Source organism: Triturus cristatus, chromosome 4_2 (assembly GCF_964204655.1).
Source record: "Triturus cristatus chromosome 4_2, aTriCri1.1, whole genome shotgun sequence".
Lineage (NCBI taxonomy): Eukaryota > Metazoa > Chordata > Amphibia > Caudata > Salamandridae > Triturus > Triturus cristatus.
The window spans coordinates 800945998-800971135 of record NC_140586.1 but is presented as its reverse complement, the minus strand read 5'-3'; the positions used below and the strand labels follow the sequence as shown (position 1 = coordinate 800971135).

Genomic DNA, 25138 nt, shown 5'->3' with positions numbered 1-25138 from the left:
GTCTGACAAGTAAATCAAATAACCCAATCATGGCGTCCAATCCATACATCAATTTATCATCAGGAGCACTTGCACTGTGGCACTGAATAGCAGTGGCACAGTGCACAAAGCATCTAAAACCAGCAAAAACACGTGAGGCAACAGCAAAAAATGGAAGGGAGACCCACACCAATGGTGCCAGGTCTAACACAATTCATTCCAGTGTAAACATTAATTCTCTATCTGCTCCCAATCTACAATTAGCCTGTATTACTTATAATAAGGTAACCTAGTGTTAGAGTGGTAGAGAGAGATGGACCTTACAACAGAAAAAACAGACTTAAGGAGTTTTTCACTGTCAGGGTGTGTAAAACTAAAACCTGCTTATCCTACCTTTTAAATACGATGCACTCTGCCCTAGAAGTGGCTGGGACCTACATTAGGGGTGACTCGTAAGTATTAAAAAAGAAGGTTTAGGCCTTGAAAAAGGTTCATTTTGCCAGGTTAGAATGGCAGTTTAAAACTATTCTGCAGGCTGTAGTGGCAGGGCTGAGACATGTTTTAAAAGGCTACTTTCATGGATGGGACAATGAATTCTGCAGCCCACTGGTAGCATTTAATTTACAGGCCAGAGGATCAGACAGTACCATGTACTCAGGACTTACAAATAAATTAAATGTGACAATTAGATATAGACCAAAGTTAACATGTTTTAGGGGGAACCAGCAGCAGCACTTCACCACTGGTTAGCAGTGAAAAGTACAGAGTCCTAAAGCCAACAAAAACAAGTTCAGCAAAGGAAAGCAGAGGAAGGCTAAAATGTGGGATGACCTTGCAGAAAGGGCCAGGTCTGACAGTGTTCATACCAAAGACAACTGATTCTAGGAGGCTCAGTGATGACTGTGTTTGCTTTGTTGTGTCTTTTTATCATGATCTAAATCCGCTCATACATTTCAATTAGCAACAAAAATACCGTTGATGATGGTTTAGATTTCGCAACGGTTGTTCTCCCCTATTCTTACCACCAGAGTTATCCTCTTGAGCTATATTTCCCACGTCTGCTTGGTCCCTGGTCTCTCACCAGGAACATTTCTGAATTTATTTCACTTTCTGAACTGATTTAGATAGTGGAGGACTTCCTTTCAGTTCCGCTCAGTTGCTCCTTTTCCAGGTTTTCCTTTGCCACCAAGGCAACTTCTTGTGATCTTGCGAAGGCTACTTCTGGTTTGATTCATGATTAAACTTATCTCTACTTGTCATCTTTCTTTGCTCAACTAATGAGTTCCCCTATTCTCACTTCTTTCAGTGTGTTCATCGCAGACCGTTCACTATATTAAATTTTGCAGTTGCCACCTAAGCTGAGGATGCCTATTAGTTAAGTGGGCCTTTCAATGGACAAGTTAAGCGCTGGGCTCATGGTGATCTGCATTGTGTAGTTGTTTTGTGATGAACAAACTTTGACTGTCACGATTGTATACAGGTTGAAGTCTCCTCTGACAGAATACCATTAGTTCACTGTCTCTGTTGCTGTTTTTACGTAAGGGAGAAGATTTTATAGATTTTCCAAAACCTGGTCAAGTTTGTCACTTCAAATAAAATGCTGGAACACCGTTTTGTACTTCCAAGACCATCCTAGTGTGGGTACACTTTTCACCAGTTTGTCCTTCCTTACAAGTCATTTTCTGACCACCCTGTGGGATTTTTGTGTTCTATGCTGTATCAAAAGCATAATCAAAACCTATGCAGCCTCCTCACCAGGGCGACCAGATGTCCATACAGTTGCCATCTATGTTACCACTTCTGTTGCTTTCCCATCATTACGGATATTTCTGCCACATTTGCTGTCTTTTTTTTTTAAGTTTGAAAGAATTTTATTAGGTAAATAAAAAAAGAGAATACAGTACAGCAAGTGTCCGCTGGAAAAGAAGGGGGGGGAGAGGGGAGAAGGGGAAGGAAGGGGAGGGAGTGGGAGTACTGAGTACAATATGCAAGAGGGAATATACAATCCAAACAGTAATCATGGGCAATTGAAAGAGAGCGAAGTAAAAATTACATTAATCATAGCCTAAATCTTAACCTAAACATCTAAGTACAAAAGAAATAAGAAACAAGCAATGTGTATAGAGAACTATGGACTTAGGGAGGGTATCATGGGGGTTTGGAAACTTCTTGTTGGTCAGGTGATGGACGAGAGGAACGAGCAACACAGTTATCTAAGTATAACGTAATGGGGAGCCAGAGCTCCGCACGCTTAGCTGCTACTTGAATAGGGAAAACAAAGGCATTGTCAAGTCTATGATTATAACAAACATTAAACCACCACGCTTTGAAGGAAATATTAGACGTATTTTTCCAGTTAACAGTAATCTGTTGGAAGGCAGTGGCTAATAATAAATCAACAATGCGAACATACATATCTACATCATCAAAACTGGGAGACAAACTGCCCAAAAAAAGATGAGTAAGAGAAAAAGGAATGCAGGTATGGAAAATAACATTAATTTGAGCCCACACCTGTAGCCAAAAAGCATGCACATGTTTGCAAAGGAAGAGCATGTGGAGCAGGGTAGCATTAGGAGAGTCACATGACCAACAATTGTGTGAGGTATTGGGGAATCGTTTGTGAAGCGTAGCGGGAGTGTGAAGAAGTCTGTTATAAATAAATAATAAGGATTGTGTCAAGGAGGCGGCTCTGGAGGTTTTACGTAACTTTATCCAAATTTTGTCCCACAAGGATACCGGCCAAACTATTTCAAGGTCGGCTTCCCATTGAGATTCAACCTTGGATTTGGGTCTAGGCAGGTCGTGAGTGTGAAGGTATTTATAAAGGAGAGACGCTGCAGGTGTGGTGTACAGGAGAGAGTGAAGGCGTGAGATAGGGGTGCACGAGGCAGGGGAAGGAGAAGAAACCGAGAGACGTTCATAGACCGCCAAAACCGCATCCTTAAGTAGAAGATATTTGGGGAGAAAAGAAAAAGGTAAACCGAAGGAAGAACGGAGATCAGGAAAAGAAAGGAAAATAGAACCAGAAAAGAGTTGCGAGATCCAAATCAATCCTCTAGTTCTCCATGATTTCCAATAAAAGGGCCTAAGACCAATTAAGAGATATTTATTATGCCAAATAGTGGAAGAAAGGAAATCAGCGACGGTTAGAGGTGGACCAGGGGCAGCAGATAACAAAAGCTTGAGAGTATGTTTGTGGATAGAAGTAGGAAGCAAAGAGGGTTTACGAGAGAAAGCCAGATATTCAGCAAAGGAAAACGGAGATAGAAGAGCACGTTCAACTTTAACCCATAGAGGACAAGGGGAAGTGGAGTCTTGAAGCCAAAGGGAGGCTTGACGTAATAAAAAAGCCTTCTGGTACGCAGGGAAATCGGGAAAATTAACACCACCCTCAGAGGCAGGACGTATAAGCCTGGCAAGAGACATTCTAGGTTTTTTGGAGTTCCACAAAAATGAAGATAGGATTGAGTTGATTTTTGTAAAGAATTTCGCGGGAATAGGTACAGGAATATTGGAGAGTGTATAGAGAACAATAGGGGAAATCATCATTTTAATGGTGTCAAGACGACCCCACCAGGAGAGGTATAGAGGATGCCATCTTGTAGTGAGATCAGCGATCTTTTGCGCACATTTGGACATGCATAAAGAAACAGTGGCTGGAATGGAGGAGGTAATATATAAACCCAAATATTTAATATGGGAGGGACACCAAGTGAACTGGGAATCATAAAAGTCTTGTTTGAAAGTGAACTTGGTCAGGGGAAGGATCTCGCATTTGTCATGATTAAGTTTATAACCAGAGATAGAGGAGTAGTTACGGACTTCATTCAGAAAGGCAGGAATAGATTCTGCAGGGTTGGAAAGAAAAAGTAAAATATCGTCTGCATAGGCAGCAAGTTTGATATGGGACTCTGCAATCTGGAAGCCGTGAATGGCGGGGTTCTGACGCAGCTTGGAGAGAAAAGGCTCTAGAGCGAGATTAAAGAGAAAGGGAGACAGAGGGCATCCCTGGCGAACACCGCGGCCTAAAACGAAATAAGAAGAGAGTTGACCATTTGCAGAAATTGCAGCTCTAGGGTGTGAATAGAGCAGAGAAACTAGAGAGATAAATCTAGGGCCAAAACCAAACCAAGTAAGAGTATGGAAAAGATAACGCCATTCAACCCGATCGAACGCCTTTTCAGCGTCAAGTGCGATTGCTGCGAGCGGGTGTTGACAACGGGAGGATTTCGACAGGACGTTAAATAGAAGTCTGGTATTATCCGTGATATACCGACCCTTGACAAACCCGGATTGCTCTTCACCAAGAAGGTCGGGGAGAAGATGATCTAGTCGGATCGCCAAGCCTTTAGCGAAGAGTTTATAGTCAATATTGACTAAAGATATGGGCCTATAATTTTTGCAGTGTTTAACATCTTTCCCAGGTTTAGGTATCAGACAGATATGGGCGTCAGAGAACGTCCCCGAAGAGGCACCTTGAACAGTAAAAGTATGAAGAAGGGAGTGGAGTCGGGGAATCAATAATTTAGAAAAGTGAATGTAAAATTCGACGGTGAAACCATCAGGGCCAGGAGCTTTGTTGGGTTTGAGGCGTTGTAATGCAGTGAGTAATTCCTTTTGTGTGACGTCAGACTCTAGAGAGGAAATATCGGGGGGGAAATTTGATGGTGTGTGAATATTGGAAAAGTAATGTGCAAGAGAGGTGGGGGAGGATTGAGTTTCAGATGTGTACAAAGTTTCATAAAAACTTGAAAATTCGGCAAGAATATCAACGTCTGTATGCTTCAGGGCACCTTCAGAGTCATACACAGATTCAATATTCAACTTATTATGCTTAATTTTCAAATAATTAGCTAAAAGCTTTCCTGCTTTATTCCTACCCCCATAAAACTTAGCAGTAGATTTCAGCAAGTACAGGGAGGCGTCCTCCGTAGATTTCTCATTAAATTTCATTTTTGCAGCAACAAGGGCAGTCAAACTATCAGCAGAGTGAGAGGTGAAATATGCGTGTTCCAATTTCTTAATATCAGAAAGGAGATTTTTGGTGAACCTTCGTGCAGTTTTGCGTTTGTCCGCAACGTAACTAATAATAAAGTCACGCGCAGCTGCTTTAAAAGCGTCCCAAATAATGTGAGCAGGGAGAGTGGCATCGTCGTTGATCTGAAAAAATTCATCAAAAAATGAGGAGAAAGTGCTCGTAAACTTGGGATCAGCAAGGAGTGAATTATTGAACCGCCATCTTCTAGGGCCAGTAGGTTTAGGGAGTACATCAACACTTGTAAGAACGGGAGCGTGGTCAGAAAGTAAAATAGGGCCAATCTCAGAGTGTAAGAGTGATTGGGCCAGATTGTGGGAGATAAAAATATAATCGAGTCGAGATTGGGAGTGATGACAGGGAGAGTAAAAAGTGTACTCCCGTATATTTGGATTGCACAGGCGCCAGGAATCTATTAACTAATGCTGCGATAAGGCATGTCTGAATAACTTATGAGGTTTGTTGGGAATGTATGGAGCCTTGGACGACCTGTCAATGAAGGGATCTAGTGGTTGATTAAAATCCCCGCCAGAACAAAATTATGATCCATGAATTTGGTTAAGAGTGGAGAAAAAACAGCCCAAAAAGAAGGTTCACCCGTGGTCGGGCCATAGACGTTGAGCAAAGAAATTGGAACACCTCTTAGCAATAACTTAGCATAAACCCACCTACCAGAAGCATCCGATTCATGGGTAAGGACCTGAAAGGGAAGAGACTTGCGACACAAAATTGCTACTCCATTTCGTTTGCCATCACCCTGAGAGTAAAGAAGTTCACCCACCCAACCACGTTTGAGTTTAACAGATTCGACATCAGTTAAGTGCGTTTCCTGAAGAAATGCAATATCAACATTTAGTTTAGCTAAGTGTGACAAAATCCGTTGACGCTTAATCGGAGAATTGATACCCTTCACATTCCATGACAATAAATTCAATGACATATCAATAACTTAGCCAAAAACAGTATGGAGAACAAGATTAGAGAAGGAAAGAGTCCTGAGAAGGAGTGAGGATAAGATAAGAAGAGGTTCAGTGGAGAAATATTAAAATAAAAGAAAAGGAATAGGTAAGTAAAAACGAGAGCAATAGTAAGAAGATGAGAATAAAAAACAAATGGATCCAGAGTGAGATAGAGAATTGAAAAAGAAGAAGAGGCTGAGAAACAAATGCATCGAGAAAAACAGGAAATGTAACTCTTACAAAGGCAAAGAAATCCAACTAGAGGAGAGAAGGGAGGAGGAAAGGAGTCGGAGGAAGGAGCAGCGGAAGAACAGGGGAGACAAATGAGGAAATAGAAAAGGAACATACCTACAAAGGAAGGGTGCGAGATAGGGTGGAGGAGGGAAGGAGCCATTTGGGTGAGGCGACACATCGAGGAGCAACGAGGCAAGGACCGGGAGACATCATCAGAACACGAAAACAAAGTTACCTGTAGAACAAATGGAGAAGAAAGGAATAAGGTGAATTAGGGAAATACAATGACACCATAAGAAACAACTAAAGCGACAGGCAAACCACTAAGCATACATATTGAGGACTAGCATAGTGAACATCCGGAGACTAGGAAAACTCAGATGTAATCACAGTAAAGAAATCAACAAAATCAGAGGGTCTGTAGTCAACCAGGAGCAGAGGAGGATGGACCAGAGGCGTCCATAGCAGATGATCTGTGCGCGTTGATGAAGCTTTGCAAACGCACTGGATCCTCGTAAGTGGTGGTACGGTTGTTATAGGTTACTTTAAAGAGACAAGGATGGTAGAGGCCATAGCGCGCTCCCATCGCCCGTAGATCATTTCGGAATCCTAGGAAAGCCTTTCGGCGATTAGCAGTAGCCTTGGCATAGTCCTGGGCGAAGAACAGGGACGAACCAGACCAAGTAAGATGTGGAAGGGACTTGGCCGCTGTCAAAACCATCAGGAGATCTGTGTATTCCAGAAAATAAAGGATGACCCCTCTAGGTTTTTGTGAGGAGGAAGCAGAGGAGGGCGGCCGACCCAATCGATGGGCACGCTGGATGTTAAGGAGTTTGTCTTGTGGTAAGTGCAGGATTTTGGGGAGGAACGATTTGAAGAAAGCAATTGGGTCAGACCCCTCTGATCCTTCAACTAGGCCATAAATGCGGAGATTATTGCGCCTATTCCTGTTTTCCAACTGCTCCACATGTTGCTGTAGGTCCGAGATTTGAGCTTTCAAGGCTGAGACAGCAGAGGAAGTCTCTTGAAACGACTGAACAGAATTCTCGATTGAAGTAACCCTAGTTTCCATTTGTGACCAATTGTCTGTAAGGACCTGAAGCTTGAGGTTAGTCTCTTCCATAAAAGGACGCAGGGATCTTATTTCTTCCAGCAATAATTCCATGGAAACTGGCCCTGGATGCTTTGGAGGTGAGAGAGAATTTGACTTGAGCCGCTTCGTATTGGATTTAGAAGTGTCCTGCGCAGATCTGGGAGGATCCATTGGTGTATCCGAGGTCGACGAGGTGAGAGAGTCCTCCAACTGCGAAAAAGCGGAAAAAACCTTGGAATTCTTCACAATGCGAAGTTTGGTCGAGCGGGGCAGATGCGACATTGACTTGAGTCTGCCCATGCATCAATCCGAAGAATAGTTGCCTAACCAGGTGCAAAAAGAAAAAGACAAAGTGTGAAGAACACCAGGCTTGGCAAAGCAAGCGTATAAGGCTGGTTAAGCAAAGTGTAAGAGCGCACAACCTACTCCAAATAACTCAAAGGATATTGTCACCAGGGCACTGTAAAAAGGAAAGAATTCTGGTCAGCGCTGTCTCGAAAAGATGATAAGCAAGGGCCAAACAACTAGTGGAATTAACCATTAGCAACACAAGACACTATATGGTGACTTGTAAATAGGGTATGTGCAGAATACCACAGAACCTCCTTCTAAAATAGTCCCGGTCAAACTGCTGTGAAGCCTCCTGATGGGTTCTGGAGCATCCAGGCAAAACTATATATGAACGGTTTCTAGTTGCAGGCTGCCACCTTAAGCTGGTGAAAAGACATCAGAGGTAATCTCCACACGTGCTCCTAGTATCTACAACAGAGACTGAAGAGAGAAAATGTGAGGTAGAAATAGGCGTCTGACATAATCAGTGCAGAGTAACCACTTATGTATGAAGCACCGCTACGTTGTAGACGTGACGTGGTCACAGCAGGCAGAATAAAAAATAAAAATGTTATAAATATGTGGTCCAGTCAGGGGTCTGCAAGAAGGCGACTCATTCGAAAAATAAGATGTATCACATGCTGAGAGTCAAAAGTATAAACGCCAGTGCTGAAGCATTGATGAAATTGAGAGGTGAAAGAACTGCACCAGCAATTAATTTAACAGCGCGACCTCAACAGTGTAACGCGCGTCAGTCAGGATGACTAAGATGGCGGCCGTCATCATAGAGGAAAGCCTGTCAGAACTTACAGGCGAAATTTGAAGCGTCGCGGACAGGAATTGAGATCTTCATCGACACCAACGAGGTCAGTGCAGCTTCCGACGCATCTTAAATTGAATTCTGCCGTGAGTTGAGAACGGGAACCGGCTGGTCTCCCGGTGCCGCCTCGGAGCCTCAGGCGAACGCCGCCATCATCCGCGGGCGCCAAGCCACGCCCCCCACATTTGCTGTCTTAAGGCCTTTGATGTCTTGTTTTACATCTGGATACTTCATTTGACTTCTTTGATCCTTGTATCTGCAATGTTATGAACTGAGGGCCTGGAAATAAGATGTACCTTTAGGCCACGTTGATCCAGATTATTTCCATTTAGATACCATAACAGCAGCCAGGAATCGGACAATTGGTATTTAGCATCAAAAAGAAAAATGTTTGCCTTTCTATAGATAGAAGGGAGTCAGTTCTCTATCTACCTCTTTGTTGCTGAATTCTCAGGGTGCATGACTTTTGTGTAAGCATGAAAATGAAAAGAATGAATGAATGAATGAATGAATGAATGAATTCCATGTCTAAACTGCATTGCTACCCCAGGATGAGGCGTCCTGGTGTTGGATGCAAGGGAAAAACTAAACCGTTCCCTTTGTTTGAAAACCAGGCTTCAAGCCTTCCTAAAAAGCGCAGTCCAATGGAAGCCTTGGAGAGAGAGAGGGAGCGAATTGTTTAGCACTGCAATAAGAGAACGCGCGATTTCCAATTCGACTTATCTGAGCTTTAGGAACACGGAGAAGCATGGATCTAGTTAGGTTAAGGGCCATGTAAGGTATTACAGACAAATGTTCCTGGGCAGAGAGTTTAAAAAAACACATCTCTGCTGAATAAATAGCTAGTGAAGAGTGGGCAGGAGATCGTTGACCAAAGTCGTGTAAGAAAGATTAAGAACAACCCAAGCTGCCGCGTTATGTGCTAGCAGGAGTCTATTCAAATGACGAATAGGAAGAACTGAATAGTGGGAGTTACCATAATCCAGACAAGAGGAAATCAGCACCTGAACTGTGTTTTTCTGTGGAGATGTGGGCAGGTAGGGTAGAAATTTCTGGGTACAGCAAAGCATTAGGCATTTGTGGAGTGAATGAGAGCCCTGAGTCTAACAATACCTCAAGGTTTCTAGCACAGAGTATGAGAGATGGTAAGGGTCTAGATCCTAAGGCCACCACATTGAGCATTCATTTAGGGCATTTAGAGCTGAACAACAGAATCGCAGTTTGTTTGAGTTCAGCTTCAAGAAGCTAGTATTCATCTAGGTCACCACTGCCCTGATGCATTATGGGTTAAACCCAGCTTGTTAGAGATGGAAACCACCATCTGGCAGTCATCAGAAGAGGACATGCTGGAGAAGCCGAATGATCTCACAAAAGCTGCTAGAGGGGCTATACCAATGTTAATCAGCATTGGCAAAGCTAATCTGTCTTACCTTTTACATAGCTACTGTACCTCAAGTAATCACTAGATGTCCTTCTTGAGTCAGAAGAAACAGCATTAAGTCTTTAACAAGACTGAAGCCCTTCAAAACGTTACTAGATGTCCCTCTCATGTCAGAAGGAGCTGCTTAACAAGTCTGTCACAAAGGTGCAGTAACTCATGATGTTACTAAATGTCCCTCCAGAGTAAGATGCAATTGCTTCAAATGTCCTTTAGAAAGTTGAGGGGTGTGGCCTCAACATAAGTATGTCAGCTGCGGTCCATGCAGGTAACAGCGGTGAGGCAGTGGGGGCAGGTAAGGGGGTTTTCGAGGGACGATGCAGAGGAAAAATTGTTTATTTATTTAATTATCCCTCTGCATCGTCCCTTGAAATACCCCCCTTACCCGGCTGAAGAATGTACACATCTACTTTGGCTACTCTAATAAATTGTGCTTGATTTCAATAGGATAAGTAAATATGCCAATGATAGTGTATATATGTTTTGAAACCATTATTACATTATTTTCAAATGTTAGAACACCAGGCAACATTGCAGTAAGCATTCAGTATTCATTGCATGTACATTTACCACCGTAGTATAACAATTTCATACTGTAATACAGAGTACAGAGTCAATCATTGGACTCAGGGCACTTTAAAAAGGGAACAGTCGCTCAGTAGCTTAGGCGGCTGCAGCTGGCTTGTCAGGTCCCTTCTATGGTTTGGGCTGGATGTTGGTGGACCAGTAGATACTGGTGCAGCGGGCCCCATATATCTGTAGGTCTACAGGTCCATGGTAGCAGAGTACCATAGACTTCTGAATTTGTGGAGCAGGTGGTGAGATCCCTCAGCCATTGTGCATATCGAGGAGGAGAGGACGTCTTCCAATGCTTTGCTACTCTGCATTTACTCATCGGCAGAGCGAGTGCCACAAGTCACCTATATGTTGGGAACCCCCTTTTGATATCCTTAAAGGGCAATCAGGGGGATAAGTGCCAGGGTGAAATGTCATGCTCTTAATCTCTTGGTTCAGCATGATGCAATAGACTTGGATCGGTGCGCACTCCCAAGCACGGTGCAAGAAGTCTACATCCGGGGCAACCGTACTTGAGTCATGTCTAGTCAGGGACACTGGTTGTAGTATATCCGATTTATGAACTTATGATGGAGATGTAACCTGCCATTGGATGAGATTTGTATAGTCGTTTACAACAGCATGTCGAGTTAGCAGGTGGAATGTTGAACTCTAGTTCATATTACTATTTATGTTTCATATTAGGAAGTGGGTTTGCTGGGGTGATGATGTTTTAGATTCTGAGAAGGAGTTGAAGCAAAATGGGGTTGGTCAATATCATCGTCAGGAGCATCCATTCCTTAGCCTCATCTGGTAAGGAGGGGCAAATGTCACGTATTGTACTACAGAGTCTATTGTATAGTAGTGTCTGCATTGCACAGGGTTGGCTCTTGAACAAAAAAAAACCAACGGTGAGGAACTTACAGTTTACAAATAAAGTCTCCCATCTTCACCAACCCTTTGGCTTGCAGTTGCCGAATGACCCCAGTTTCTGTCATCATAGGTATTTTCAGATTAATAATGAGTGGAATATGCAGAGTGTACACGTCTGTATAACCTGTATATTTGTCTAAGCGGGACCATATAGGCAGTGTTGTGCACCGTGTGAAATTTGGAACGGGATCTTCTAGGGCGCAGCATGATTGCAGCTTTGAGTGGAACTGGAGCAGCCAGCCCCGCTTCTAAATTGCAATTTGGTGCTTGCAGTGTGTCATGCATCCAGCAGTGGGCGAACTGCACCTGTGCAGTAAAGTAGTATTGTTCCAAGTTGGGAACATATTGGAGCATCAACTTAACCCAAGCAATTCTAGGTTGAGCTTCAGCCTAGACTAGTCTAGTCATGAGGGACATTAGTTGTGTGAAAAGGCTCTTGTGAGCGGGATAGGGATATTCTGGAACAAGTATAGTAGCCTGGAGAGGACCACCATTTTCATGATCACCGCTCTACCTGCTAGAGGGGAGTTTGATCCATCCGTCAACTTGCTGTTCTAGCCTGGTGATATAGAACCCTTAGTTTTCCCTAATCAGAATCTCTGTATAGAACCAAATATCAAGGATCTTAAGGGCTTCGTCTGCCATTGGAGAGGATAGTCCGACTCGAGGCAGTCTGTTGACTGAGTAAACAATCTGAGGACTGACATATCTCTGTTTATTTGTAAGCCTGATCTAGCCCCAAAGGCCACAATCTTGGGTATTACAGGTGCCAGATTTTTGTCTGGGTTCCTCAATATCAGCAAGATATTGTCAGTAGAGGGGGATATACTCAGCCTTCGTGTATGGAACTGTATCCTTCTCTGTGAATGGGGTTGTCGAGTTATAAATGTCGGCGGTTCTACTGCCAGCGCAAATGGGACCGGTGACAGGGGGCAACCCTGCTTTGTTACTCTCCTAGGGGCTTACTTATGATAAACTGACTCCGCGCGGTGCCGCAACTTATTTTGCTGTGCCACGCTGCATTCATTTTGAGGCACAGGGTTGCAACATAATTACAGCAACATGTCACATCTCTGTGGCTTTCCCTTCGCTGGCGCACAAACTGCTGCCATGCGAGGGCGAAAGGCACCCTTGCATCATGGTGCGAGGATGCCTGCATCGTGAGGAGATTGTTTTTGTGCAGGAAGGGGCATCTTCGTCTGGAGGTGATTTCCTCTTCCAATGCGTGCTGTAGTATGCAGCACGCATTGAAAGAGGGAAAAAACAAGGAGAAATGAAAACTTTATCCTCGCTACACCATCCCAGGGGGTGGCGTAGCATTCTTTTGCATTTCCGTGTTTACAATTACTCGTAAATCTGGAAATCCATCAGTGGACATGGGTGTTGCGTGGGAACACCCACCGCAACACCCATGTAACGCCCCTAATACACAACGTGTTTCGTGAAGTGGAGCGATATTTATGAACACACGTAAAGCCACGCAGGGTGGCTTTAAGTGTGCTTGTAAACTTAATGCAGCAGGTTGCGATGCTGGTGCATCACGCAACATGACACACCAACAGCGCTAGGGGCTCATAAATAAGCCCCATAATCGGCATCAGGGCGTATAATAAACCATTGATGTTGATCTGGGCACGGGGAGTCTTGACTAGGATGACCCATCGCAATAACTGCTTGCCCTTTTCCACCCCCCCCATCACAGTTAGGAGGTACTGCCATTACACTGGGTCAAAAGCCTTGGTGGCATCTTGAAAGACAGCCGCCACAGCCAATGCCGTATCAATCTGGTGGGTGAGAGTAAATAGTGTGCATCAAATATCAGAGATGGAGCTATTTGGCACAAACACTGCCTGGTCTGGATGTATAATATAGAGGAGTATTAGGAGGAGTCGTTTAGCTATTAGCTTAGCCAGGATTTTTATGAAATTCGTGAGAGCAGGCGATGTGACCCACATAGATGTGGCGGCCTTCAAGGCTTGAGGAGCGTAATAGCTCTGGCCTCCCGCAAGTTGGGTAGGAGATTGCTGAGTTCTAGTGCCTCATTGTATAGGTCCAGTAGAATAGGTAACTCCTCTTTGGCGTACTCATTATAGAGCTCAACTGGGAGCCCATCCCCCCAGGAGCTGAGCCATTGCGTAGTTCAGCGATACATGCTTTGATCTTCTGTACTGTGATGGGGCACATTGGGATTCCTGCTGGTGTTCTAACCAGGCCAGGCCAGTGTAGCTCTATCCAGGTTAGCATGTATTTGTGACAGTGGAGTTTTGTGTTATGTATAGGTCTCTGAAGTATGTTACAAATTTGTGGAGAATGTGCTCCGGCTTATAGTGTATGATCCAGCCCATTGTTTCAGTCTCTTATCCCTGCCGCTGCCCAAGAGTGATGAGGCATTCCTACCGGGGCATTCTCCGTATTGCCTGGCGGCTGCGTATTTGCCTAGGAACTTCCCCTAGCACTCTGCATTGTCTCAGAATGCCAACCACTTGGTGACCAGTTGCGCCAACACGTGTTGGTCTGGGCCCTTTTTAACTTATTTTCCAAATGTAGTATCTCCAATTCTAGCCTCATTGGGTCTCCTTGTATAGATTACAGAATGCCTTGCCCCTTAGATATACATCTGCCTCCAATAACTAAGTTAAATGCTTCCCAGAGTGTTCTAATCATGTTTACTGAGCTGTTGTTTATTTCAAAATATGACAGTATGGCCTGTCTGATTTCAGTAATTAAAACATTATCAAGAAGTTCTTCCAGCCGCAGCCGGCACAGTCTAATTCCTCAGTGCACCTCTGGAATACTTAGCGTGATGGCAACTGGTGCATGATCAGACAATGTTTGAGGCATGTGTTCCTTCGAATCTAACCAGGCAAGCACATCTAGAGTCTACACGTTAATTTGGAGTAAATGATGTATTGCAGTGTGGAGCGTATGGGACCTTACCTCTCGGTAGCTTCTACCAACCCACACTGTGCCATCATGTTCCCCAATGCTGCATGACCCCTTCTGTTGCTTACCATCCCTCACCCAGCAGTGTCCACTCTGTGCTGCATGAGGAGGATGGTCATCCGTGTTTGGACCTTGAATGCTGACGAATGTGACTCGGGCCTCTGCTATCTGCAGTCGCAGTATTATGTATTGACCCTGCTCATTAGTCATCAATCCAAGACGTTTCAGATGAGTTCTTTTGCAAATTAGGATTAAAACCCCTCTCGCATATGTTGAGTATGAGGACAAAAACCTATGTTGGCACCATTTTACAACGAATGCGTGGTACGACGTCCCTGCAAAGTGAGACTCTTGAATTAAAGCCACGTCTATCTTGTGTCGGGTGAGGTAGGATAGAATGAGCAGGGCCTTTCAAGGATCACTGACTCCTCGCATGTTGAGTACCTGAGGGTATCAGTGCAATTGGGCATTGTTCGTGTATGGTATAAGGTGTGGCTGAGATGCCCTCGACGGGTAGCAAGTTCAGGGATGCAGTCGTAGTAGGTGTGCAGCTGGTGAACTCACTATGTACTGCAATATGCCAAACTTCCCCTTCCCTCACCCCCACCTACATCGAGCTCAAACTTCTCGATGAAGTACCACATTAGGAACAGTAATGCAAATACTAGAAAATAATTCTCAATTTGCATATGTAAGTTCCTCATAATATCTCTACAAATTTGGGGTAGGGCAGAGAAGCTAATCAGATGGGGATTGAGTTATAGTGTGATGCCGGTTGTCCATGTGTGATTACAGGTGGGAAGCTGACACCCTGTAGACAGTCACTGGTCATTTATAGTCCAGCATGGCCACTGGCCACCCAGTGACTGCACTCCTGATCCCCTCCATCCATTACTCACCACTCTCTTAAAGGCAGTTGAACCCCAGGGTCCACTACATAGAGCATGTTTGAGTTTGAGTGACCTCTAGGGCACCAAGCGGTGCTGTTCATTCCAAGTCATTGCACGTCAGACCCAGAGAGGAGCAAGTGGATCCATGGCCGTGTTCCTCCTGCAGCACGCATCAGGTGCTTCATAAATTTGTGCGCCTTATCTGTGGTTGTGAATATTCAAGGCATGCCTTTGTAGGTGACACGCAGTCTGGTGGGGTAGAGCATGGCATATTCCACGTCATGCTCGCAAAGCTTTTTTTTTACTGGATTCAAGCTAGCCTGGCTGAAGAGGGCTGTTAGCCTGAAACTGGTCCCAGGATGCTTGTTTCCGGTCCAGGGAAAACATGGCTTGGCAGTTCGGGCTGGACTGTTCCCATGAGGCACAGGGTCAGGACTGATTTGCATATAGCTGTGTCTGAACTGGGGTGGCGAAGTGAGCTAAAGAGCGATGATGGATTCAACCCAGATCTGTGACTGGAGGTGAGTGTCTGAAAGGTTTTAGCGCTCCATCCATCATCTCCTTGTGTTTGCTTGGTACCGGAATTCATCAGGAACCAGTTTGGGGATATAAGGTCCGGTTTGATGTGATTTCACTTCCTAAGGGTCAGCCACATTTTTATAGACTGATTCTGGAGCCTGTCTGTTTTTTGGGAGTCCTGAGGACATTACTTACAGTGGCCCATCACCTGACTTCTCATGAGCTCTTTGCGGTCTGCTGTTTACAGAAATGTGATGATTTTCTGGAGCATCAATTATTACATATTGACCTCTGACCGCAGCATTCATTTCCTGTGTCAATGAGACTGCTGCATCAAAGATGACTCCAAGCTTCCCATCCTTGTGAGTGGCTCCTCATGCGTTGAGCTCTAAGACAGAGGAAGGTTTTTGTCATCCATTGATGTCTGTTTTCCAGGCATCTGGTGATGGTAGCTTGACACTGCAGGTCTTTCTGTGAGTGGATTTAAATGTGAGTTTCATTAGTCCAAATTTGTAAATTAACTTGATTTCGAACTAGAATTTGCTTTAGCTGGATCCTGGTGCCACTGAGCAGTAGAAAGGAGACACGTTTATAGCTTTCTACAATCACAATGTGGGACTCCTCTCTCATGATTTAGTATCACTGTCTTGTGTCCTGAAATCTTGATTTCGATTTTGCAGTATTGATCTGCAAATAGGTGCATGTATTGTAATGTTTCAATGTATGTAATAACCCCTGCAAGCCTGTGTCCTATTATCTATAAATTCATAATGATTGGCATAGGCCAAACAGTTAATGACCATGACTCCAGGATGTGGCAGGAAAAACTGTTGCCAAATCGGCTGTACATAAGCAGAAAATATTGTAGCATTCCCAGGCCCGTCAATGACTGTGGAATTCACACTGTGGTCACCCGAGAGAAGATCATACAACAACTTTTATCACACTTCACCAACCTTGACATACTCCATATACCGCCCCTGTGTGTAAGACCACTACATTTCTCTTGATGAACACGGACATACATTTCTTTACGAACACGAGACTTTAACAAGAACCCATTCACCAACATTCCATGACTTCTGATTAGTTCTGGGTGCTTTATCATGCCACACTTTATACCTCTCCTGATGCCTCACAATCCTGGACTTTAAAGCCTCTGTACTCTCCTTCAAACTTAGTGAGGCACCCAACCAAAAGGGGTAAGTTTGGAAGCTACCTTTCTACCCTTCATGCCCTCCGAGAGAGCTATTTTAGAGGCATAATTGTTGTCCTATGCACCCACAACTTTTCCCTCAACATTGTATGCAAAGAAAACTTCCACTGGAGAATTCTTTGTGCAGTAGCTTTCACCAGTTTGTTCATACCCCCACCAGTCCATCAACTTGATGACAATACAGGGCTGTGCATAAATGCGTAATGTCCAAAATCTTGATAAAGTCACACTTCTTCATATGTAAATTGGACTCCATTATCTATAATAATCACTGCTGGAATGCCTTCATGAGCAAATTCATCTTTTATAAATTCCAGAATCACATGTGTGGTCAGTGCACTCACACATTTTACAGAAGCCCAATTTTGTGGGGTAGTCAACCAAAACAATGAAAAAACGTTCCTTAGGCTGTAGCAAATCAAATGGGCCCTCAATGTCCAAACCCAACATCCAAGGTTCATCAGGCACAGATACAGGAGATAATGATGCCTGTCCAACAATTGTATTCTTATCATTTTGGGAACACAATAATTTCTTACCACATCCTCCACAATCCTATCCACCAGGGCCACTGATACAAGTCCCTCAACCACGCTTTAGTTATGTTCCTTCCTAGATGTCCTTCGTTAGCAATGTTCACTAACTGCTCTCTAATAGGACCTTTCCTGTTCGCTCTACACACAGCTGCCTCCATCAAATACAACTCCTACCTGACAACATAATACTTCCTACTTTGAAGATCCAGTTATGCTACATCAGGGCAACCATTCACCAGAAAACCCACAATGTTCTCATACGTCTATCCTCCTGAATAGCCTTCACTTCATCTTCTTTTTTAGTAATTTTCGAGTGAATCCACTGGGCCAATTTGATGACCTAGTCCTCATGCCCAGCTCCTTCAGAAAATCATTTTTTCATAAGTGGCATCCTAGACAAACTATTGGCCCCTTGGTTCTACATCCCTGGAACATATTGCACATCAAAACTGTACTCCCTCACACTATCTATCCACCCCTCTATGTGTGGAGACATTCCCGTCCCTCCTTGCAAGAGAAACAAGCATTTGCAATGCAATAGGTCTCGCATTTACGCGAGTTTGAGCTATTGGCATTGTAAATAACAATGCCTTTTATTTATGTTTTAAAAACAGAAACAAAAATAAAAGGCATTGTCATTTACAATGTCAATAGCTCAAACTCACGTAAATGCGAGACCTATTGCATTGCAAATGCTTGTTTTAGTTAGGGGTTAGGGTGTTAGGCCTAAGGGCAATGGGGGGTTCGGGGTAGTTATAGGGACAGCGTGGGGTGTGAGGGGGTTGGGTAGTGTATTTAAAGGAGCAGAGTTTTAGGCCTCAGGGCAGGGGAATGGGTAGTTGAGGTTGTTTTTAGGGCTTAGGGGCTAGCAGAGTCGTTTTTAGGGCTTAGGGGTGGGCGGGGTAGTTTTTAGGGCTATGGGAGGTCGGCATAGGTTTTTAAATTAGGGGTTAAGGTTTTAGGCCTGAGGGCAGTGGAAGGGGTTGGTGTAGTTTTAGGGACAGCGCGGTGAGTAGGAGGGGATCGGAGGAAGGTTTTGGGCCTCAGGACAGGGGGGCAGGTAGGGAGTTTGTAGGGCGGGGGAGGGGTTCAGAGAAGTGGCGACTTTAGCCACACATACCCCTTTACCATTCATGGCTTTACCATGAAATTGTGTGATAAAGGCATGCATGGTAAAGGAATGTGTCTTTAGGACGCATTTGGGGTTCGAGCTGCGTTGTAGAGGCACATGTGATTAAGCCATGCGTGCCTCTATCATACAATCTCTGCAGCACACATAGCAAGAGGAATACATCTCTCCCAATGGTTTTTGTGCAGGAAGGTGCCCCTCCCTGCACAAAAACAATCCTGCCTGCAATGGAGGCACCCTGGTGCAAGGGTGCTTAGGTTGGAACTAGGCAACAAATTAATCAGCGCAGGGGTAAAGAACAGGAATGCACCTTGTTTCATAAATACGGTGCATTCCACCCGTTTCACATTGGCGTAGGACAGCGCAGCAAGAAAACTTGATGTGCTGCCCTACGCCAATTCCTGGTAAATGAGGCCCATTGTTCGGGGGGGGGGCGGGGGGGGAAATAAACACAAGCATTGAAAATGCAATAGGTCTCGCCTTCGTTTATGTTAAAGCAAGTGTAGAGAGTGGTAGTGAGAGAGGTGGAGAGGTAGAGAGTAGTAGTATAGAGTGAGTATTTGAGAGTGAGTAGTAGAGATTGAGTATTAGAGTAGCAGAAAGTGAGTATTAGAGTAATAGAGAGTGGATAGTAGAAATTGAATTGCAGAGAGTATTAGAGAGTTAGTAGAGAGTAGGAGAGAGTGAGTAATAGAGAGTGAGTAGTACAGTGGATAGCATAGAGTAATAGTGATTGAGTAGTAGAAAGTGAGTAGTAGTTAGTAGTAGAGTGAGTAGTAGAGAATGAGTAGTAGAAAGTAGAGAGTGAGTAGTAGAGAGTGAGTAGATAGCAGTAGAGGGTGGTTGAGAGTGATTAGAGAGTAGTAGAGAAGTAGAGTGAGTAGTAGAGAGTAGTATAGAGTGAGTATTAGAGAGTGATTAGTAGTGATTGAGTAGTAGAGAGTAGTAGAGTGAGTTGCATAGAATGAGTAGTATAGATGAGTAAAGAGTGAGTAGAGGGTAGAGAGTAGTAGAGGTGAGTAGTAGAGGTGAGTAGTAGAGAGTCTGTAGTAGAGTGAGTAGTAGAGTAAAGAGTAGAGAATAGAGAGTAGAGAATAGAGAGTAGTAGAGAGTGAGTAGTAGAGAGTGAGTAGTAGAGAGTGAGTAGTAGAGAGTGAGTAGTAGAGAGTGACTAGTAGGGAGTAAAGAGTGAGTAGTATAGAGTATTAGAGAGTGAGTAGTAGAGAATGAGTTTTAGAGAGTAGTGTGTGTAGTAGAGAGTAGTAGAGAGCGAGTAGTATTGAATGAGTAGCAATTAATAACAGCAAGCTGCGTACTGAAAGCGGCATTTTAATATAAGAACAGCGTAGTGACACCTTCAAAGCTTCCGTTGCTCTAACTGCAAGCTGCGTACTGAAAGCGGCATTTTAATATAATAACAGCGTAGTGACACCTTCAAAGCTTCCGTTGCTCTAACTGCAAGCTGCGTACTGAAAGCGGCAATTTAATATAAGAACAGCGTAGTGACACCTTCAAAGCTTCCGTTGCAAGCATTACCTTTAGCTGCGCACTGAAAGCGGTATTATAATAAGAAGGAACGGCAATTAATAAAAGCTCAAACACTCATCTGGATCCCTTAAGCAAGACGTGGTGCCACTGCACCTGCTGTACGTGTGACTGCACTTTGGTACGGCTGACTTTAGAGCAGTCTGTGGCCGCTGTGCTGCTGCTAGGCCATCGCTCAAGCAAGACGCGGTGACACTGCACCTGCTGCACGTCTGACTGCACTTTGGTACGGCTGACTTTAGAGCAGTCTGTGGCCGCTGTGCTGCTGCTAGGCCATCGCTCAAGCAAGACGCGGTGCCACTGCACCTGCTGCACATCTGACTGCACTCTGATAGGGCTGAAAGCGGATTGTAAAATAAGAAGGAACGGCAATTAATAACGGCAAGCTGCGTACTGAAAGCGGCATTTTTAAATAAGAAAGAGTTTTAAAGGAAGAAGGAACGGCAATTAACAGCAAGCTGCGTACTGAAAGCGGCATTTTAATATAAGAACAGCGTAGTGACACCTTCAAAGTTTCCGTTGCCAAAACAGCAAGCTGCGCACTGAAAGCTGCATTTTAATAGAAGAACAGCGTAGTGACACCTTCAAAGCTTCCGTTGCAAGCATTACCTTTAGCTGCGCACTGAAAGCGGTATTATAATAAGAAGGAACGGCAATTAATAAAAGCTCAAACACTCATCTGGATCCCTTAAGCAAGACGTGGTGCCACTGCACCTGCTGTACATGTGACTGCACTTTGGTACGGCTGACTTTAGAGCAGTCTGTGGCCGCTGTGCTGCTGCTAGGCCATCGCTCAAGCAAGACGCGGTGACACTGCACCTGCTGCACGTCTGACTGCACTTTGGTACGGCTGACTTTAGAGCAGTCTGTGGCCGCTGTGCTGCTGCTAGGCCATCGCTCAAGCAAGACTCGGTGTCACTGCACCTGCTGCACATCTGACTGCACTCTGATAGGGCTGAAAGCGGATTGTAAAATAAGAAGGAACGGCAATTAATAACGGCAAGCTGCGTACTGAAAGCGGCATTTTTAAATAAGAAAGAATTTTAAAGGAAGAAGGAACGGCAATTAACAGCAAGCTGCGTACTGAAAGCGGCATTTTAATATAAGAACAGCGTAGTGACACCTTCAAAGTTTCCGTTGCCAAAACAGCAAGCTGCGCACTGAAAGCTGCATTTTAATATAAGAACAGCGTAGTGACTTCAAAGCTTCCGTTGCTAGGACACCAAAATAAACAAGAAGGGCTGGGCGAGAAGGGAGGGGGGAATGCCAGCAACAGAGGAGCCCGCGAAAGTGAAAGTGATCGGATTACGATCGCTACGGAGTTAAGACACATGGCGCTGCGCGCGTGCACGTTCACGTGCACTGTAGCTTTAGGCCACGGCAGCACTTTGAAAAGCCCAGATATAAAATGTCTCTTCGAGCCTTTGGCTCGCGAGACCTAAAAATGAACCAAAGGCTCATGGTCACTTAACGGTGAATGATAAACCCCACAGTTAAAATGTTTACTTTAGTATGGCCCAAGTGCAAGCAAATGCTTCCCACTTGATAACTGAGTAATTGGATTCTGCACCTATGACCACTCTGGAGGCAAATTCTATTAATTTTTCCTCACCATCGGCCAATTATGTTCACACTGCCACAGCCACTGAGACTAGCATCCATTATCAACACAGTTCTTTTGCATTCATCAAAATATCCCAAAGTAGGCAAATACCCCAATTGCTTCTTTATTTTCTGGAAAGCCACATCACAATCTTCCGACCACACAAACTCGGCATCCTTCGTCACCAGAGACCATAAAGGATTAATCATAGATGCAAAGTTATTTATGAACTCTGAATAGTATTCTGCTAAATCTAAAAATTACCTTAAGTAGTTCTTATCCAACGGTTCAGGTTCCTTAACAATAACTTCCTTAAGATCCTTCTTAGGACTGATACTCTCTCCTGAAATTGTGTATCCAAGATATTTCAAAGTTCCCACTCTAAACTGACATTTCTCCTTTTTCACGGTCAAACCATGCATCTACAACCTACTCAAAGCTTCCACAAGGTTTTTGTCTTGCTCCTTTCTGTCTTTACTAAAAACCAAAATATCATCTTGGAAAAAAACTTCTGTACACCTTCGAAAACAGTTTTCGTTCTACTTTGGAAACAAGCGGCCGCAGTCGCTAACCCAAAAGGCCTCTTAAGAAAACAATAAGGACCTAAGGGAGTAACGATTGATGTCAATGATTTTGATTCACCACTCAGACTAACCTGATGATATGCTGATAACGGGTCCATCACACTAAATATCTGTGCACCATTCAGAAGAGAAAGCTCCTCACAGATGTTAGGCCAGGGCTGTCTATCCACCCATATACATCCCCTCAAATCACCTAGATCTACATTCCTGCAAATGCTTATGCCGCCATCCTTGGGAGCTAGAAGAAATGGTGCCAACCACTTTGAGCATTCAATTTCCTCTATCCCACCAATTTCTTTCAATCTCTCCAATTCACACTTAAAAGGTTCAATCATTAGAAGAGGCAGTTTGCGTGCTTTTTACACATACTTCTTTATTTCTTTAGAATAATCTTATGTTTTAAATTGCATAGTAACCCTAAAATGTCCCCAAACATGTCAAGGAATTGCGTTACTACGTTCCCGTTCTCACCGATGAGGGAAGCCATTATGACCTGGTCAGTAGCATTAGGTTTCTGTGTGATTCCAAGATCACGTTGATGCCACCAACCGAACAAGTTGTCCCCTTTTTAAGCGACATACACTTTTCCAAAAGTTTCTCTACCCTTAAAGTAAATTTCATTGGGTACAATCAAAAAATCAAATCAAGAACCAAACCCTACCAGATTTATGTCAGGCTCTTGCGAAGGAATATTCTCCTCTCCAAACACTCTTTCAATTCTTGGCACAAATCTAGGTAAAAGGTGAACCCAAATCTGCCAATACATTAATTTCTCTATCACCAAGAGTGATCTTGCATTACGCCATTTTGAGAGGCCCCACCTACAAGGCTCTTAGTTACTTGAAGTGCAATTTTCCTAATGCATTCCATTAGATTCATCAATTTGTTTCATAGTAGCATCCTCATTCTTCACCTTCTCATTAGTGACTTTACATACCAGAGCGTAATGGCCACGCTTACCATGCTTCCTACAGGCAGAACTCCTGTCCATGCGATTAGCACTATTGGAACCATGGTGTCCACATCGACATCTGTAGCATCTAAAGTTACTAGCATTTAACTTCCAAAATGCATTTGATGTCTTGTCCAGCTTATTAATCTCAATAATAGTCTCGAACTTTCTGGTTTGTTTGTCAGAAACCTTTTTCATCTTTTCCCATTGACAAGAATGCTCTATGCCTTAAATAATATCAATTGCATCCTTTAAGTCCGGATTCTTCATAAGACGTTTCTCTTACAACTGTATATTATTAGTGCAACAGTTACATCACTGAACACACAGGTCATCGTTGAGTTCCTCAAAGAAGCTAAGTAAATTCCACTTCTTTCAGCTTTACCCTGTTGGAAAGAGAACAATGTGTGTCTTACCAACATTACATTTATTTGTTTCCCAAAGTGCCTCAAGCATTTGACATACATTTCATATATGTCACCAGCTTCGCCACCAACTTTACCAATAGGAATATCTTTCAAACTTTTGTAAATGTTTCTTCTTTCTATGCCTAAATTGTGCAGAACAACTACTCCCTGGCTGGAGAAAATTTCTCACCACCTATAGCCACCAAATCCAAGTCAAATAACTTGTTCCACCTTTTCCAAGGAAGAACTGGTTCACGTCCATCACTTAAGAACGGAGGAGACTGAGGCATAGTAATAGAAGCCATTGCCATTGGGTCTCGGCAAAAAATAAAAAGTCAAATAGTATAATGAAATAATAAACTAATACAACAGGCTAATATGACAAACTAAAATAATAGCAACAGCTATAAGCATTCGTCAGAATACATTGGCTTCAGACAAGTACATTTGATGGGTTCCCAGGATAGAGAATAATTCCATTAAAACAACATTACTTTACAGGACACCTACAAGCTGATATCTTCCTCCCAGTGTGGTCCTCATCAAATTCGCTCATAAACATTTATCCCCAAACTGTTTATCTTTCTACAGATGATGTCACAAGCATCTTCACTCGAATGAGGCCACAACAACATCCGTGCTTCAGCATCAGTTTTTTAGGTATAAAGTTGCTTTGTAAGTCTATTTTCACCCTTTTCCAGTTATCTATTATTAAAGAAAATACATTACCCAACTCAATGACTACCATTGAGTTTGGGAATGTCAAATATCTATTATTTCAGCATGAAGACACCGTAACGTGAACCTACTGTTTAGAAATACTTAAGTAGTATTAAGTTCTAACAGTTGTTCCCTTGTATGTTAATTTATGCCACAGTTGCCTCTTTTGTTTGTAGCGGAAACAGAGTGGTTGACAACACACAGCTGAGATTGGACTTTATCTTGTCTTAAACAGTGTTATGGCAATTTTTTGTCTACTAAAGAACACAGACTCGTAAACCCAGTAATGTGGAAGAATTGTTGGTCTTCCACCCAAGCCAAAATGTTCTTCTAGTAGAAGTTTTGCAAGTAATTTCGCTTCAGTATCCAGCAACACAGTAAGCCTATACGTTTTAAAAGATGTAAATGTTAATTAAATGTAAAATGAAAAAAAAATATAAACAAAATCTCAAGCCTCAAATTATCCTGAGAAGTAATAATTTACTGTAAAAGGCAACTTCTGATTTGTGTACATGCTATCTCTTTAATTTCAGAAATAAGTGCTAAATAGGTACCACTAAATGTTTTCCTCAACTTCTGAATTACAGGAGAGGACAGTTCTTAGATATGCACCACAGAACTTGCAGAACTGATGCCTGAAAATGAGTATAGACATCACTGTATTGAAATTCAAACATTGAATTAAACAGGGTAGTGTTGGTCCATTCCTATGACC

General features: G+C 43.4%; 1 protein-coding gene and 1 long non-coding RNA gene across 2 annotated transcripts in view; one reads left to right on the top strand and one right to left on the bottom strand.

The window, feature by feature from the left end:
- The window catches only part of LOC146835078 (uncharacterized), an 89308-nt gene that overhangs the window by 9669 nt on the left and 54501 nt on the right, over positions 1-25138 (bottom strand). The window contains exon 2 of the long non-coding RNA XR_014960685.1: positions 6325-6445. This is a non-coding gene — a long non-coding RNA (uncharacterized LOC146835078). The remainder of the gene's footprint in view (positions 1-6324; positions 6446-25138) is intronic.
- The window catches only part of LOC146835079 (vitamin D3 hydroxylase-associated protein-like), a 296163-nt gene that overhangs the window by 233029 nt on the left and 37996 nt on the right, over positions 1-25138 (top strand). The window lies entirely within an intron of this gene.